General features: G+C 40.5%; 1 long non-coding RNA gene across 1 annotated transcript; it reads right to left on the bottom strand.

The window, feature by feature from the left end:
• Positions 1–15: 15 nt before the first annotated feature.
• Positions 16–17560, bottom strand: LOC124860693. Its single transcript, XR_007036417.1, has 3 exons — positions 17143–17560; positions 258–396; positions 16–149 (listed from the first exon to the last, which is right to left on the bottom strand). It is a non-coding gene; the product is annotated as an uncharacterized LOC124860693 (long non-coding RNA).
• Positions 17561–18019: the final 459 nt, after the last annotated feature.

The raw sequence follows: 18019 nt of genomic DNA, 5'->3' as shown, positions 1-18019 counted from the left end.
GATACTTCCTGCCTACAGCCATCAGCATCTGCACGGTCTTTGAAGATATTTAGATATTAAGAGATATTAATCCATCAGTTTGACCTTTGGGATTAATAAAGTGTGCAGACAGCAACACGATTTTGTGCTGTTGTAGTATAGGGTGAATGCTGTAAAAAAAAAAAAAAAACGTGATTATGTCAACTGTAGGCAAACAGTCCTTGTCTGCATCTTAGTGGACATAATATTGGCAACTAAGATAGAGTTTTTGTTCTCACCTTTTTCTCTAATAGTTGCTTTGCCTGGTGAGCGGCCGATCCCATGGCCCTGCTGGAAAGAGTCCTTTGAGACTATATAACTGCTATTGGGTTAGCCAACGCCGCTGATGATAGCCGCATAGCCATTCTCATCAACAACCTGGGGAGTGGGGGACAGAGCATCTTTCAGACTCTTGTTGCTCCACAAAGCATCATAGTGGATCTTATAGTGTTCCACCAGCGCCAGCAGCTGCCAGGTGAGTCAGTTCACCACTATAGAGCCAAGCTCTGGTGCTTGGCCATCCTCTGTAAGTTCGGTAGCTTGGAAAAGGAGATGATTTGGGACCAGCTAACAGAACACATTCAATTCCCTTCTGAGAGAGAAACCATTTATGTCACCAAATGACCTGCAGCTGTCAAAGTTGATAGATACAGCCTCTCAGAGTGTCACAAACTGTAGTCCTGGCAATTCAGCTTCCCAAACTCATTTCCCCTCATGATGAGCCAGACGTGAATGTGGTGCTACACCATGTGGTGCTACACGAAAAAGGGGTGTAAATGTAGAATACAGCAGATGCTGTAAAACACCACGGTTACATCAGCCATTAAGTGCTGTATCTGCATGGACAGATAATAAAATATGCTGTAAGCACACATTTGTTTTACTGGATATAACAGCTTTAAGATCTTGCCATAGCAAAACCTCAAAATATCACTCTTCAAAGGGAAGCCTGTGTGTATTCCTGTTGCTGTCAGCAAGTCATATGAGTCCCAGATTCAGGGATGAAGGTTTTAAATTTGACCCCTGCCATTTTAATGGTTGAGACTCTTAATTTGAAGTAAGAAAATAAGTAGTTCCTGCTTTGCTATAGTTGTGACAGTGTGTTCACAAACTGTACGTTGGGCTTACGGGCAGAAGCACTGAAGAATACCTTGCTTCCACCTTTGCAATCGTTTGTGTGACAGCCCTTTGGTACCCAGTAGAAAAAAGGCATGGTGACAGACAATATATGAATATTTTGAGTAATAAATACTCCGATATTTTTACAGTGTAGACGTGTTTCTGTACCCACGCACCTCTGCAATTTAACTTCCCACATTAATGGACGAATCACATATTAAAAAGGTGTTGATCAAATCTATTTACAACTAGCAATACTTCCATCAAACATACAGCACTAGCAAACAAATACTTAACCCTCTGAGTGAAGGTAGTAAATGAATGCAGTACATTTACCATCTCTAATAGGGAAAATGGAGAAGGATTGTAGTGTTTAGCAGAGGCAGGCACTCTCTTGTAGCAAATAACAATAAATGATCTAAACCATAAAGAAAAATGTTAACGATGGCCTGAATCAATGCTGCTATTTATCACAATGGAATTTACGTCGACTCAGGTCCAAACCACCATTCATACAGAGAGCGAGATGCAGCAGAGAGAGCAAGAAGCATGGATGTTTGCTAGAATTTATTATCAGTTCGGCTCAGCTTGAATCCAAGGTCTTTTAAATTGATTTGTTGCCTGTTTTGAATCTTGTCCATTCTTTCTACTCCTTTTTTCCTTTCTTCAATGATATTCTTTGATTTTAGTCTGGCATCCTCAAAATTTCAGAATCCAGACAATATACATTTAAGTGAAAAAGTGTCCTGTTAGAATTAAAAAAAGTGATCGAAGCAAACATTTTTTAAGGAAGTTAATAACATTGTAATATTTGGTTATTAATAGTTTGTTACATTCAAGATATGTCACTTCTGCCTTTTGGTTCTCACATCATTTTCAACATTAATCCTGATACTAATGGCCTGTGGCAGTTGCAATGATAAAGAATGCCATCAGGACAGGTAACATAAACCTGAGCAATGTCAAACACAAAAGCTGTTAATCCACATCTTCTCTGTATTTTAGTGAATTCCTAAACAGTGACCAGTTCTGATCTTTGACTTGTGTGTGTCTTTGGTGCACAGGGCTCCAGTCCATGCTGGAGTTTTTTCATTAAAAAGAAAAATGAATTCATTCTGTAATGGTTAAAATAATGTTTTGGTTGTAGCTGTTTAGAATCTGCTGCTTATGACTTCCTAATTCCTGAGGCCCACAGACTTTACTGGTGGGCCTCAGTTGATTTTCTTTCCCTCTGTGGTTTACACGGGTGCGATACATGAGGTCAGAAGATTCTCACCACTGATGAAAATCAAAGGATTTTACCATGGCTACCACAGCATGTACAATCAACTCACACAATATAAACAATCTACAAATTAAAAATAGAAGCAGCAAACTTAGAATTATTGGTGAGTCACATATCGATATTTTCTGTCTTAGTCTCAACATACTTCTCCGTGTCCATGAATGCAAGCAGCTTGGACTTCCCCGACAAGCATGTGCCACAGATATACAGTTTTCCCTACTGCCTGATAGGGGGCGATAGTGTGCTGGTTTATAGCCTGTCTACTCAGGGGAGAAGAAGACAACAAAAACTGAAAAATGAAGAAAGGTGGCAGGGGAGGTCCACACAGTATTCCTGGTGGGGAGGTAGAGAGGAAACATTTACATTCGTCATAGTTATTGAACAGCCCCTTTGTACTTTGGCTATCCCATAACCTGGTGTTTTGTTTTGTTTTTTGACATTTATTCAGAACTGCAAAGAGTTAACATAGGCAGAATTAGTTACACATTAAATAGATCTGTCCTTCAGTCACTCCATCTATCAAAACTTTTACTTGTATCCATTTGAACACTGTCAACTGTAAAAAGGGTGATTGATGTGCAGATCAGAAGGATCTGTCATCTTGATTTATGTATAATTTGTCAGTCGAGTATTTTGTTTGTCCTGCAGCAGAGATGTGGTGCACCCTCTGCAGCCCTGGAAAACAGTCCACCACCCAGAACACACCTCCATTTACCTGCTGTTCTCCACCTAGTCCCCCTGTTATCTGTCCTGCCTGGCGTACATACAGCAGAATTTACGGCAGTATGTGATTTAGCTACAGTGACGCACACAGCAGTGGACACAGCACTCTGAACCACTCCCTCATCCTCCACAGGCATTGTGTTAGAGTTTTCTATTAGAGCTGACAGCAGGGCCATTCCAAGCACCATAAAGTTTGGATGGCTTCACTTTCTTGTGGCTTGCCCCCACTTTGTCACATGGCTCATAACACCACATCAGTTCGATGTACAGGACAGACTGTTTTTTACTTCATGCACATTCTGCTCCTGTCTTTTGGGGATTGGGATGTAAGCCATATTGGGATAAAAGCTTAGTGACCATATCTATTAGTAAATGGCCTTTTATGATCAACTGAATCTAACTAAATTGTATTATAACTGGACTAAAATGGATCATATGTAACAGGATGATACTAAATCTGACTGCATTAGTTGGGCAGAGGTAGAAAAAACTGTATTGGAGCCGTTTGCGACGATGTGACACTCAGACGACTTATGGTTTCAACTGTTGGTATGAAAGTACAGGGGTTGGACAATGAAACTGAAATACCTGTCATTTTAGTGTGGGAGGTTTCATTGCTAAATTGGACCAGCCTGGTAGCCAGTCTTCATTGATTGCACATTGCACCAGTAAGAGCAGAGTGTGAAGGTTCAATTAGCAGGGTAAGAGCACAGTTTTGCTCAAAATATTGAAATGCACACATTATGCGTGACATACCAGACTTCAAAAGAGGACAAATTGTTGGTGCACGTCTTGCTGGCGCATCTGTGACCAAGACAGCAAGTGTTTGTGATGTATCAAGAGCCACGATATCCAGGGTAATGTCAGCATACCACCAAGAAGGACGAACCACATCCAACAGGATTAACTGTGGACGCAAGAGAAAGCTGTCTGAAAGGGATGTTCGGGTGCTAACCCGGATTGTATCCAAAAAACATAAAACCACGGCTGCCCAAATCACGGCAGAATTAAATGTGCAACTCAACTCTCCTGTTTCCACCAGAACTGTCTGTCGGGAGTTCCACAGGGTAAATATACACGGTAGGGCTGCTGTAGCCAAGCCTTTGGTCACTCATCCCAATGCCAAACGTCGGTTTCAATGGTGCAAGGAGCGCAAATCTTGGGCTGTGGACAATGTGAAACATGTATTGTTCTCTGATGAGTCCACCTTTACTGTTTTCCCCACATCCGGGAGAGTTACGGTGTGGAGAAGCCCCAAAGAAGCGTACCACCCAGACTGTTGCATGCCCAGAGTGAAGCATGGGGGTGGATCAGTGATGGATTGTGCTGCCATATCATGGCATTCCCTTGGCCCAATTCTTGTGCTAGATGGGCGCGTCACTGCCAAGGACTACCGAACCATTCTTCAGGACCATGTGCATCCAATGGTTCAAACATTGTTTGCTGAAGGCGGTGCCGTGTATCAGGATGACAATGCACCAATACACACAGCAAGACTGGTGAAAGATTGGTTTGATGAACATGAAAGTGAAGTTAAACATCTCCCATGGCCTGCACAGTCACCAGATCTAAATATTATTGAGCCACTTTGGGGTGTTTTGGAGGAGCGAGTCAGGAAACGTTTTCCTCCACCAGTATCACGTAGTGACCTGGTCACTATCCTGCAAGAAGAATGGCTTAAAATCCCTCTGACCACTGTGCAGGACTTGTATATGTCATTCCCAAGATGAATTGATGCTGTATTGGCCGCAAAAGGAGACCCTACACCATACTAATAAATTATTGTGGTCTAAAACCAGGTGTTTCAGTTTCATTGTCCAACCCCTGTACACTGAACTGAATAGACTTTGCATGCATTACAGTAAAAGAAAAATCCTGGAACTGACATTCAAATTGTTGTCATGGATGAAGACTAAAGATATACAGGTCCTTCTCAAAATATTAGCATATTGTGATTAAGTTCATTATTTTCCATAATGTCATGATGAAAATTTAACATTCATATATTTTAGATTAATTGCACACTAACTGAAATATTTCAGGTCTTTTATTGTCTTAATACGGATGATTTTGGCATACAGCTCATGAAAACCCAAAATTCCTATTTCACAAAATTAGCAAATCATTAAAAGGGTCTCTAAACGAGCTATGAACCTAATCATCTGAATCAACGAGTTAACTCTAAACACCTGCAAAAGATTCCTGAGGCCTTTAAAACTCCCAGCCTGGTTCATCATTCAAAACTCCAATCATGGGTAATACTGCCGACCTGACTGCTGTCCAGAAGGCCACTATTGACACGCTCAAGCAAGAGGGTAAGACACAGAAAGAAATTTCTGAACGAATAGGCTGTTCCCAGAGTGCTGTATCAAGGCACCTCAGTGGGAAGTCTGTGGGAAGGAAAAAGTGTGGCAGAAAACGCTGCACGAGAAGAGGTGACCGGACCCTGAGGAAGATTGTGGAGAAGGGCCGATTCCAGACCTTGGGGGACCTGCGGAAGCAGTGGACTGAGTCTGGAGTAGAAACATCCAGAGCCACAGTGCACAGGCGTGTGCAGGAAATGGGCTACAGGTGCCGCATTCCCCAGGTCAAGCCACTTTTGAACCAGAAACAGCGGCAGAAGCGCCTGACCTGGGCTACAGAGAAGCAGCACTGGACTGTTGCTCAGTGGTCCAAAGTACTTTTTTCGGATGAAAGCAAATTCTGCATGTCATTCGGAAATCAAGGTGCCAGAGTCTGGAGGAAGACTGGGGAGAAGGAAATGCCAAAATGCCAGAAGTCCAGTGTCAAGTACCCACAGTCAGTGATGGTCTGGGGTGCCGTGTCAGCTGCTGGTGTTGGTCCACTGTGTTTTATCAAGGGCAGGGTCAATGCAGCTAGCTATCAGGAGATTTTGGAGCACTTCATGCTTCCATCTGCTGAAAAGCTTTATGGAGATGAAGATTTCATTTTTCAGCACGACCTGGCACCTGCTCACAGTCCCAAAACCACTGGTAAATGGTTTACTGACCATGGTATCACTGTGCTCAATTGGCCTGCCAACTCTCCTGACCTGAACCCCATAGAGAATCTGTGGGATATTGTGAAGAGAACGTTGAGAGACTCAAGACCCAACACTCTGGATGAGCTAAAGGCCGCTATCGAAGCATCCTGGGCCTCCATAAGACCTTAGCAGTGCCACAGGCTGATTGCCTCCATGTCACGCCGCATTGAAGCAGTCATTTCTGCAAAAGGATTCCCGACCAAGTATTGAGTGCATAACTGTACATGATTATTTGAAGGTTGACGTTTTTTGTATTAAAAACACTTTAATTTTATTGGTCGGATGAAATATGCTAATTTTGTGAGATAGGAATTTTGGGTTTTCATGAGCTGTATGCCAAAATCATCCGTATTAAGACAATAAAATACCTGAAATATTCCAGTTAGTGTGCAATGAATCTAAAATATATGAATGTTAAATTTTCATCATGACATTATGGAAAATAATGAACTTTATCACAATATGCTAATATTTTGAGAAGGACCTGTATACATAGACCACATGCAAACTGGATGAAAGCCCTACTGGGCTCTTCAAGACCTAGATGCTTTTTTAGACAACCACAAACACATGACACCCTGGTTTCTTTGTAAAGCAGTCAGTGTGTAAGAGGCAGGATGCACCCTGGTCAGGCCACCAGTCTATCATAGGGCAACACAGAGACACACAGGACAAACAACCATGCACATACACACTCATATTTAATCCCAATTTAGAGTGATCAGTTAACCTAACATGTCATTCACAGTCATGGTTTTGGACAGTGGGAGGAACCCAGAGTACCCAGAGAAAGCGAACGTTTACTCAGGAACACATGTAAACTCCATGCAGAATGACCTGCCTATTAAATATCACACTAATATAATTTGTTATTTAACAAGACATAGGTAAACAGACATGCAATCTAAGTACTTGCTCCTCAGCTCAAAGGAACAAGATTTGTTTGACCTGGCCTCAATGTCCTTCATCCACTGGGGGTTGGGCTGTTTTCATCTTAGCAACATCTGTTGGAAATTCAGCAGTTCCTCTCTTTGGAACGCGATTATAATCCTATTGTAAAATATTATCTTGGTGAAAAATGAAAGAATGTTATGGTGAAATAAAACAGTGTAACCAAATTTTAAGCAAGTGGATCAAACTTGTTTGTTTACTTTGCCCAGTGTCACAATATGCTCAAATAATAAACAACAGAGATTCTTTCAAAGTTGTTACAGCATTGTCTGATAAAGGTCTACTGTCATGACATTTTACAGGTCAGTGTACTTAGTAAGCTTAAGCTCAAAGGTTATTGTAAAATGGTTAGACAACACAGGGTTGTGAGGAAGAACCCTCTATGCCATGTGTCAGCACAAGATCAAGAGTAGTGTGTCAATAGTAAGTAGAACTGTGAACAATCTGGGTAAAGCCAATTAAGTCTAAGATAGCATTAAATGCTAGATTCAGGTTATCATTTTCCATGTTGACATGGCAAAATAGCCTGCCAAAAGAGGCTGTCACACCCCCATCCCCCTAAAAATAGGGTTTCATCTCCAAAGAGTTTAACGTGGAGTTACACTACTCAAAAATTTTAAATGTCATTCACGATTCCAATACAGTGAGACACAATTTTATGTTTATACTTAACATTTACAAAGTATACTGAAAATACATAAGTCTAGATACTGGCCTGATGTGAAGTCATTCACTTCCACCTTCTCCCTAAACCTCCTCCTCTAGTAATCTGGTACTAGTGGGACGGAATTCAAGAAGGAAAAGAAAAAAGATCAGGATGAACAAGAAGCAGATTCATACAGTGGCAGTTAACTAATACTGAGCTCTAGACAAGGCTTTTGCCACCACATTGTCTGAACCCTTTATATACAGAATATCAAGCCAGTAGGACTGTAGAAAACAATTACCATCTAATCAGCCTCAGGTTTGGACAGTTGAGAAACGTTAATGGATTGAGTTCTGAACAGAGCTCAACAGGTACCACACCAGAACCCAAATACACATCAAAATGTTTTATGCCCCAAATTAATGTGAGTGCCTCTTTCTCTATTGTAGAGCAGTTTAACTGATTACTGTTAAATCTCACAATAAACCTTTAAACTAAAATCATTGTGACGTGGTCCTAGCTTGTTGAAAATCTGATTGACAGAGTGTTGCTTCTCCTTCTGCTTGGCCAGAACTTAGAGGAATGTAAAAATATACATAGTTACAAAGAAATGTATGCTAACAATTTCTAGAGCATTAATACTTCTGATGGTCACTAATCAAATTATTAACTAACAAAGTGATAAAATGGTAAGAACACAATGTGCATCAAGGGTTCTTGTGTATGGCCCAATATAGCCAGACGGGTCTGCATTCTCATCCACTACCAAAGGTGCCTACAATGGAGTTATAATCATCAAACAAACCAAAGATCTCTGTAGTTATACTGCTATAGGCTTAGCACATAAGCCTCCAGCAGGCTTAGGATGCTGGTGGACATATTGACCACTTTCACCCTCTCTTCTACAAAGAGGGTGAAAGTAGCGACAGAGGTTTCTTCCTGTTAAAAGGGAGTTTTTCCGCTCCACTATCACTACATGCATGCTCAGTATGAGGGATTGCTGCAAGTCAACGCCAGAGACTTTCCACTATCTTTACGTGCTCATCCAGGAGGAGTGAATGCTGCAAGTCACTGACTGGATGCAATCTGCTGGGTTTACTTAGATAGAAAAACATTTTAACTAATGTTACATTTTAACCAATTGGAATAATAAACTAAATCTGACTGCACTGTTTGATAGTTAGGATTAATTGGAATGTATGTACCCGACATGAAATCGGTATGATTGATTGAACTGACTTTGTGAAGTGTCTTGAGATGACGTGTTGTGAATTGGCGCTATATAAATAAAACTGAATTGAATTGAAATAACCAATTAATAATTATTCATCTCTGTCCCACCTCAAAATAGTTCAGGTACAGTTTATAAAACACACTTGTGAGTTTTGGGAATTGATTTTCTCATTCGGTACTGTTTTTGCTCTCAGTCTAACTGAGCATCTCCGGGATATGGATGTATAATCTACAGAGTCCCAACATCCAGGAGACGTGGGATCTAATGCTAATGTTTTTGTGCCAGACCTTCAGATTGGAATCTAAACCCTTGGCAGGTCAGGGTTCATTTGGCAGCAAAGGTTTTGGTGATTAATCATTAGGTGGGAGGTCCATATTATTATTGCCAATAAGTGAGTTTAAGATTAAGTGGGTATTTCTTTTGTGTCTAAATTTTAGTGTCAGACTATTTTGTTCCACAGTAACATTTAGCTGTTAATTTGTGATAATCTGGTTAGTATCGGTGGGGATATAACAGTACATCTAGCTTATAAACTGGTACTATACATAATATAATAAACTACTAATCCCCTGTTTTTGGTTCTAAAATAGAAAAATAGGTTTCAGAATTTATGAACTTCATTTAAATAATTTTACCTGTAAAATAAAATAACCCAGCTTTGACTAGAACATATATTGTTCTTTGTATTGTTGTTTAAATAGATGGCAGCCTAAAGTCAAAATGTATTGATTTGAAAATGGGTTTTAGACTGTTCAGGTTTGATAAGTCTAAACCTGTCACCCTGTAACTGATATCTTTCTTTACAAAGTACCCAAAATGCTGCCATACAAATGATTTAGGAGGCTTCACTTAGAGTTTAGAGCACCCATCTTCATGTCCAGGGCCTTATAACAGCGTCACTGAACACAGGGACAAACTGACAGCAAGTAGTGCATGGCAAGACAGAGGTTGATTTGATGGGAAATAACATGCTGCGTAATTATCACAAGATCTTGAGGCATGGATAATAAGTATCATGATGGATCTACATACAAACTCTTGGAAAGATGCAGGTAAATATTTCAATGAATTCTATTGACAAAGAATGACTGAACTAAAAATATGGTTCTTTAATGTATGGTTTCTTCAACTTGAGTTCAAGGAGATCTGCCTGAGGAGAAAGGGGGCGAGTATCATACAGTTGTGGTGAAGGTAGTTATTGAGCAGGTGGGCAAGAAACAAGTGGGTTCAAAGCTGATCATTACAGGGAGGACAGGTAGGTGGTGAGGAACTGGACCTGGTTGAAGGATCTGCGAAGGATTGGTCAGGGAAACAGCTTGACTAAGAAAGGAGCAGTCTTTCCAGAGATGAACTCAGGTTGAATCATCATTGTTACATTCTTCAGGAAAACACAGAGATAACGTGAGGTAAGGAAGAGATCCATGAAACAATGATCTTGCTCTAGGAGTCTTGGTAGTACACACAGGGTCGACACTAAAGCCCAAGTCATCCTGATGAGCTCTATGGAGATCAGGTATCTCAGGTGGCTCAGCCCCACCTGGGGAGATGAAGTTGCTGCAGCCCAATGAAAAAAACGAAAGACACCAAAAACCTTAGAACCATGACTTGAAGACTGTGTAATGATGGCTCCATTACCATAACCTATGAATGTACAGGGGTTGGACAATGAAACTGAAACACCTGGTAAGAACAGGTGTTTAAACACATCTTCAGATCTGCTGTAAGACGAAGCGCTACAGGAGATCCTTCCTGCCCACAGCCATCTGCATCTACAACGGCTCTTTGAGGAAACCCTCATAATGAGCTACAACAACATTCAATTTCCCTTTGGGATTAATAAAGTATTTTTGAATTGAATTTGAATTGAATTGAATTTAGACCACAATAATTTATTAGCATGGTGTAGGGCCTCCTTTTGCGGCCAATACAGCGTCAATTCATCTTGGGAATGACATATACAAGTCCTGCACAGTGGTCAGAGGGATTTTAAGCCATTCTTCTTGCAGGATAGTCGCCAGGTCACTACGTGATACTGGTGGAGGAAAACGTTTCCTGACTCGCTCCTCCAAAACACCCCAAAGTGGCTCAATAATATTTAGATCTGGTGACTGTGCAGGCCATGGGAGATGTTCAACTTCACTTTCATGTTCATCAAATCAATCTTTCACCAGTCTTGCTGTGTGTATTGGTGCATTGTCATCCTGATACATGCAACAGTCTGGGTGGTACGCTTCTTTGGGGCTTCTCCACACCGTAACTCTCCCGGATGTGGGGAAAACAGTAAAGGTGGACTCATCAGAGAACAATACCTATTTCACATTGTCCACAGCCCAAGATTTGCGCTCCTTGCACCATTGAAACTGACGTTTGGCATTGGCATGAGTGACCAAAGGTTTGGTATATTGACCCTGTGGAGCTCCCGACGGGCAGTTCTGGTGGAAACAGGAGAGTTGAGGTGCACATTTAATTCTGCCGTAATTTGGGCCGCCGTGGTTTTATGTTTTTTGGATACAATCCAGGTTAGCACCCAAACATCCCTTTCAGACAGCTTCCTCTTGCGTCCACAGTTAATCCTGTTGGATGTGGTTCGTCCTTCTTGGTGGTATGCTGACATTACCCTGGATACCGTGGCTCTTGATACATCACAAAGACTTGCTGTCTTGGTCACAGATGCGCCAGCAAGATGTGCACCAACAATTTGTCCTCTTTTGAACTCTGGTATGTCACCCATAATGCTGTGTGCATTTCAATATTTTGAGCAAAACTGTGCTCTTACCCTGCTAATTGAACCTTCACACTCTGCTCTTACTGGTGCAATGTGCAATCAATGAAGACTGGCTACCAGGCTGGTCCAATTTAGCCATGAAACCTCCCACACTAAAATGACAGGTGTTTCAGTGTCATTGTCCAACCCCTGTATGTCCAAACAGAAATGGAGCATGTTCAGTTCAGCTGTTCAGCTCCACAGACAGAAGCTAAAGAACAAATAGAAAATCTGCACAGCCACTTTAATGAGTGATCAGAACAATAGAAACCATTCAGAAGTTTTAAAAAGAGCCTCAGAAACTTGTTTCCTGAGTTCCTTCCAAGGAGCTTCTGACTTTTAATTAACAGGAAGAAAAACTCGCTGGAAGAGCAAGGCAGAGATTGCCTAAATGAATCTTCACATCAGAAATGAGTCAGAACTTTTAACAAAAGCTTTAATCCCAACAAAGTCACTATGTTTAACTACTTTAATGACTGAAACAGATTTCTTTTAAAGCTCTTAGAGACTGAATGTCAAGTATGACAGTGTGTGTATTTCTTGCCAGGGTCTGACTGATGGATTCATTATCAAAATGTATGCTGTCAACTGTTTTTAAGGAAATCTTCACTGCCCCATTTCCCAATTACAGCTCATTCCTGCTGAGTCCTAGGAGAAAACTACTCTCAGACGGTCAGAAAAAAAGGCCCAAACCCAACCGACCGAAGGCGGGTCACACAGACAGAAACAGAAATGGATGAGCGAGCTGAGAAAGAGGCAAATTTCCTGGATAGAAGGTGTTTAATCATACTACACACTGCAACATGACACTGCTCAAAAGAGATTTTCTGACTGAAAAAACAAGAAATCACAAGCTTTTGTTTTAGATTTAGCTCTTGTTTGGAACAAAATGGAAATGTTTGGAAGTATACAATGAATTATCTCTACATTATTTATCTATTTGTCATTGTGGCAGTGGGAGCAAAAATCACAGCTTACAGAACTGGACTGGAGTGTGACTGTCACTGTGACAGACACTTTAATTGGTTATTAAAGCAGCTCAGACCTGGCATGAGGTTGCTGTGGTAGAGGTATTACCAACATTACAAAGATCTCCTTACTGTGGCCTCAAAAATCCACTTATGTACACCCTCAGATTGAGCTGGGGTCTGTACCGATATTCACTTTTTCCAGGGCTTTTTTACTTTATCTACATAAACTAACCCCAACATTGCAGATCTCTCCATGTCGCATCAGTGCTGGATATCAACTCAAAAATAACCCGGACTTTCCAACTGTTAATATGTTTGTATCAGCCTGAACAGAGTTGTCACAATCCTGAGCCCCTGACAGAACAAACCCTAATGCTTAATCATTAGGAGGACATACATGTGGCTAAAATCAGCACAGCTTTTATACCTTCTCAGCTTGGAAACCTGCTGCAAACTGCAAAAACGCGCTACAAACACAAGAATGATGCAAACTCCAAAACACACAAACACAACAATGCAACAGCACAGCTGTACCCTGCTTTATTTCAGTTGATAACGTTTTTGATGAAACCTTTGTAGTGACAATCTTGCTAGAGAGGAGCTTTTACTCATTTTTTAATTTGTGAAATCTAAAAGGTTGAATACAGTCAGACTATGTATTATAATTCATCTTGAAGATTAGATTGTAACATGCCATGCTCTATTTTCATTGGGTTTGCTGTTTTTTGAAAGGCCTTCTTTAATCAAGATTAAATCTATCTTCCCTAATACAGGTCCTTCTCAAAATATTAGCATATTGTGATAAAGTTCATTATTTTCCATAATGTCATGATGAAAATTTAACATTCATATATTTTAGATTCATTGCACACTAACTGAAATATTTCAGGTCTTTTATTGTCTTAATACGGATGATTTTGGCATACAGCTCATGAAAACCCAAAATTCCTATCTCACAAAATTAGCATATCATTAAAAGGGTCTCTAAACGAGCTATGAACCTAATCATCTGAATCAACGAGTTAACTCTAAACACCTGCAAAAGATTCCTGAGGCCTTTAAAACTCCCAGCCTGGTTCATCACTCCAAACCCCAATCATGGGTAAGACTGCCGACCTGACTGCTGTCCAGAAGGCCACTATTGACACCCTCAAGCAAGAGGGTAAGACACAGAAAGAAATTTCTGAACGAATAGGCTGTTCCCAGAGTGCTGTATCAAGGCACCTCAGTGGGAAGTCTGTGGGAAGGAAAACGTGTGGCAGAAAACGCTGCACAACGAGAAGAGGTGACCGGACCCTGAGGAAGATTGTGGAGAAGGGCCGATTCCAGACCTTGGGGGACCTGCGGACGCTGTGGACTGAGTCTGGAGTAGAAACATCCAGAGCCACCGTGCACAGGCGTGTGCAGGAAATGGGCTACAGGTGCCGCATTCCCCAGGTCAAGCCACTTTTGAACCAGAAACAGCGGCAGAAGCGCCTGACCTGGGCTACAGAGAAGCAGCACTGGACTGTTGCTCAGTGGTCCAAAGTACTTTTTTCAGATGAAAGCAAATTCTGCATGTCATTCGGAAATCAAGGTGCCAGAGTCTGGAGGAAGACTGGGGAGAAGGAAATGCCAAAATACCAGAGGTCCAGTGTCAAGTACCCACAGTCAGTGATGGTCTGGGGTGCCGTGTCAGCTGCTGGTGTTGGTCCACTGTGTTTTATCAAGGGCAGGGTCAATGCAGCTAGCTATCAGGAGATTTTGGAGCACTTCATGCTTCCATCTGCTGAAAAGCTTTATGGAGATGAAGATTTCATTTTTCAGCACGACCTGGCACCTGCTCACAGTGCCAAAACCACTGGTAAATGGTTTACTGACCATGGTATCACTGTGCTCAATTGGCCTGCCAACTCTCCTGACCTGAACCCCATAGAGAATCTGTGGGATATTGTGAAGAGAACGTTGAGAGACTCAAGACCCAACACTCTGGATGAGCTAAAGGCCGCTATCGAAGCATCCTGGGCCTCCATAAGACCTCAGCAGTGCCACAGGCTGATTGCCTCCATGCCACGCCGCATTGAAGCAGTCATTTCTGCAAAAGGATTCCCGACCAAGTATTGAGTGCATAACTGTACATGATTATTTGAAGGTTGACATTTTTTGTATTAAAAACACTTTTCTTTTATTGGTCGGATGAAATATGCTAATTTTGTGAGATAGGAATTTTGGGTTTTCATGAGCTGTATGCCAAAATCATCCGTATTAAGACAATAAAAGACCTGAAATATTTCAGTTAGTGTGCAATGAATCTAAAATATATGAATGTTAAATTTTCATCATGACATTATGGAAAATAATGAACTTTATCACAATTTGCTAATATTTTGAGAAGGACCAGTATATGCTTCCATCCCTCTGGTCACATCACATAAGACAACTGTTCTGGGTAAGGTTGCCAACTCTTGAAACATCTAGCGCAACTCTCACCCTTCTCTCTTTCTCAATTTCTCTGTCTCACTCTGTCCAGACAAATCTGTTTTTCACACGACTGTTTCTGATTTGTCCTTTAAAGTATAGAGGCAGTTTCGACTGTCTCTTTCTTTTGATAGACAAGAAAAGTTTTTTTCTGTCATGTCTGTCCAACTATGCCAAAATAGCACTGTGCCCACTGTGCTTGGTCTACTTTGAACAGTGGCCAACAGGTGCAAACAGGCAGCAAATGGCAAAAGCACAACAAACACATGGATGATGCAAACTCCAAAGCACACAAACACAAAAATGCAACTGAAAAATGCTGCAAACATAAAAATGCTGCAATCACAGAAAATAGAAAGAAGCAAAAGGGAAAATGCTGCAAATAAGAAAACAACAGCAAATAGCAAGAATAATAGCAAGTTTTTAAAAAGACTGCAAACTAGCTTCAGATTCAGTGCTGGGTACCTCAGGGTTCAATCTTGGGGCCAATAAAAGTTTGTATTTACATCAACGATCTCCCAAATTGATGTACACTTAATGTACAGTGTCAAATGTATGCTGATGCTACAGTTGTGTACCTTCATGCTTCAAACAAACAAAAAGCTGTTCAACACTTGTCATCTGCAATGATGAATGAATCAAATTGGTTGCAAAATTCGCCACCATTCATTCACCATTCAACATCAAAAACACTGAGGATGAAGACCCTGCAGTTATGATACAAGGTACTAAAGTTAAAATCATACATGAATTTAAATATCTCAGTCGTGTTCATTGACTCCTAACTCTGTTTTAAGCAACAAGCCAAAAATACTGTAAATAGAATGAAATTAAATTTTGTCTAATTTTGGATACATAAGACAGTTTAAAATCTGGAGCAGCTAAACTGTACTTCAAAGCAATGACTGCGTCACATACATGCATCACAGCATGGGCAATGAACCACCGGAAACAACATACAAGTAAGCACTCAAAATTTTAGAAAGAAAGTAAAAAACCTATTATCTTTGCAGGATCCTAAACAAACAAGATTGTTTGAGGTGTGAAAATTTGATAAAAGATGTAGATTCTCTTCTGTTGTTTAAGGTTCACCATGAATACCCTCCACAACCATTCTTTCATTTCTTATTTCTTTTCTTTTATTTATTTTCCTTGTGCCTGTTCCTGTTGTAAATTGAAATTAATTATGACTTGATTTTAATGATTCATTGTACTCTTTGTATTATGGTATATGTTGTATTTTATGTGACTGGCTTCTGTGTCGATTAAGGGACTATAGATCGAAATTAGCCATGGCTGTATTCTTGAATATTTACATGTTCATTAATATGCACTGTCGCCTTTTAAATAAATAATCAAAATCAGAAGTTGTAAGTTCTCCAGGGTCTTGGCATCATATTTAGTGATGAGGAGTGAGGATGAAGAGGTGGAGGTAGAGAAGGAGGAAGAAGCGTGAACAGCAGTTCATAGGGTTTATAATACAATTTTCAAAAAACCCTGCGCAGCTCATGAAAAAGCTACTTCAGTCTGCTGAATCTCAGTGTGATCTAGCTCACAGTGATCAGTAGAACACCAAAATGTTGGAATAGAGTTTGATAGAGTTCTCCTGCAAACACTGCAGACTGTTACAAAACATTGTAGATGTGATAAACATGGTGCATCTAAGCGTTGCTGCAGCATTTTAATCAACCCGGTTACAGACTGTTCCACAATCAAACCCAATGTACTAAATTGTATGTCAAACTGAAGGTCATTTGTCCTTGTAATGTACATCAATGAGGATCATTATCCATATCCTAACAAAAGTGAAAAATTAGAATTTATACTTTATCATTATGGTGTGTGTGAAAGCTCATCTATATGTAATAATAAGAAAGGTTATTCTTAACAATTCAGTGAGCGTACAAAGGATAAGGTAAGTGCTCCCATACCTTTATTGTCATACCAACAGTAAAGCATCCTGATATAATCCATGTACTGAGGTCCTTCCCCTCCAAATCAGTGGGTTTCTTCCTGTTCTGTCCATGAACACTGGCATGAATAAAGTGCAGGGGTCAAAGAGCAACTTCTTCCGATAGGCCAGGCACTATATGATGGTAATCTGTTGATTTCCCAGTATGATACAGAACAATGACACAAAGCAAGAGTAAAATAAGGTGACTAAAACATCAAAATATTGACATTTTGGGCCTGTGGTCTGGAAGCTCCCAACATTTGAACCTAAATGAAAACCTGTGATCAGTTCTCATTCAGCAGGTGGATAAGCAGACTGGGATCAACTCCAAGCACTTAGAAGTCAATAATGGGTCATTGTGAGTCAAGATTTGGTCCAGATGTTGATATAAAACATTTCAGAGTGAAATACAGAATTTAGAATAATGATCAACACTGGAAATATAGAAGCTTTACATCATATAGTGTCTATGCTAATAAAAGCTGTAGTAATTGTTCTCTAGAACACTATGTCCATTCTTCTAATAAAATGTTGCTACTTGTAACCCATCTACAATCCCCAGATAAGGTGCATTGAGTTAATATCACCAAAAAACAAAAAGAAAAGATTTAGTTTGAGCCTTAATTTCACAAAAAAAACTGAAGAAACTGAGGCACATGTTTTTTGAGGCCTGACAAATAATACTGCTGAAGTTTTCCCTCAGGGGTTCCAGAACAGGTCAAGAACAAAAGAAGCCCTCTGCTATGAAAAAACAGGGAGGTTCCATGCAATAAAGAGAGATGACAGATCAACGTTTCCAACGCAGCAGATCAAATATGAACATCAACAATATAAATAGATCAGTTCTGCTCACC

This window comes from Girardinichthys multiradiatus, chromosome 23 (genome assembly GCF_021462225.1).
Source record: "Girardinichthys multiradiatus isolate DD_20200921_A chromosome 23, DD_fGirMul_XY1, whole genome shotgun sequence".
Taxonomy (NCBI): Eukaryota; Metazoa; Chordata; class Actinopteri; order Cyprinodontiformes; family Goodeidae; genus Girardinichthys; species Girardinichthys multiradiatus.
This window is presented reverse-complemented; position numbering and strand designations above follow the sequence as displayed.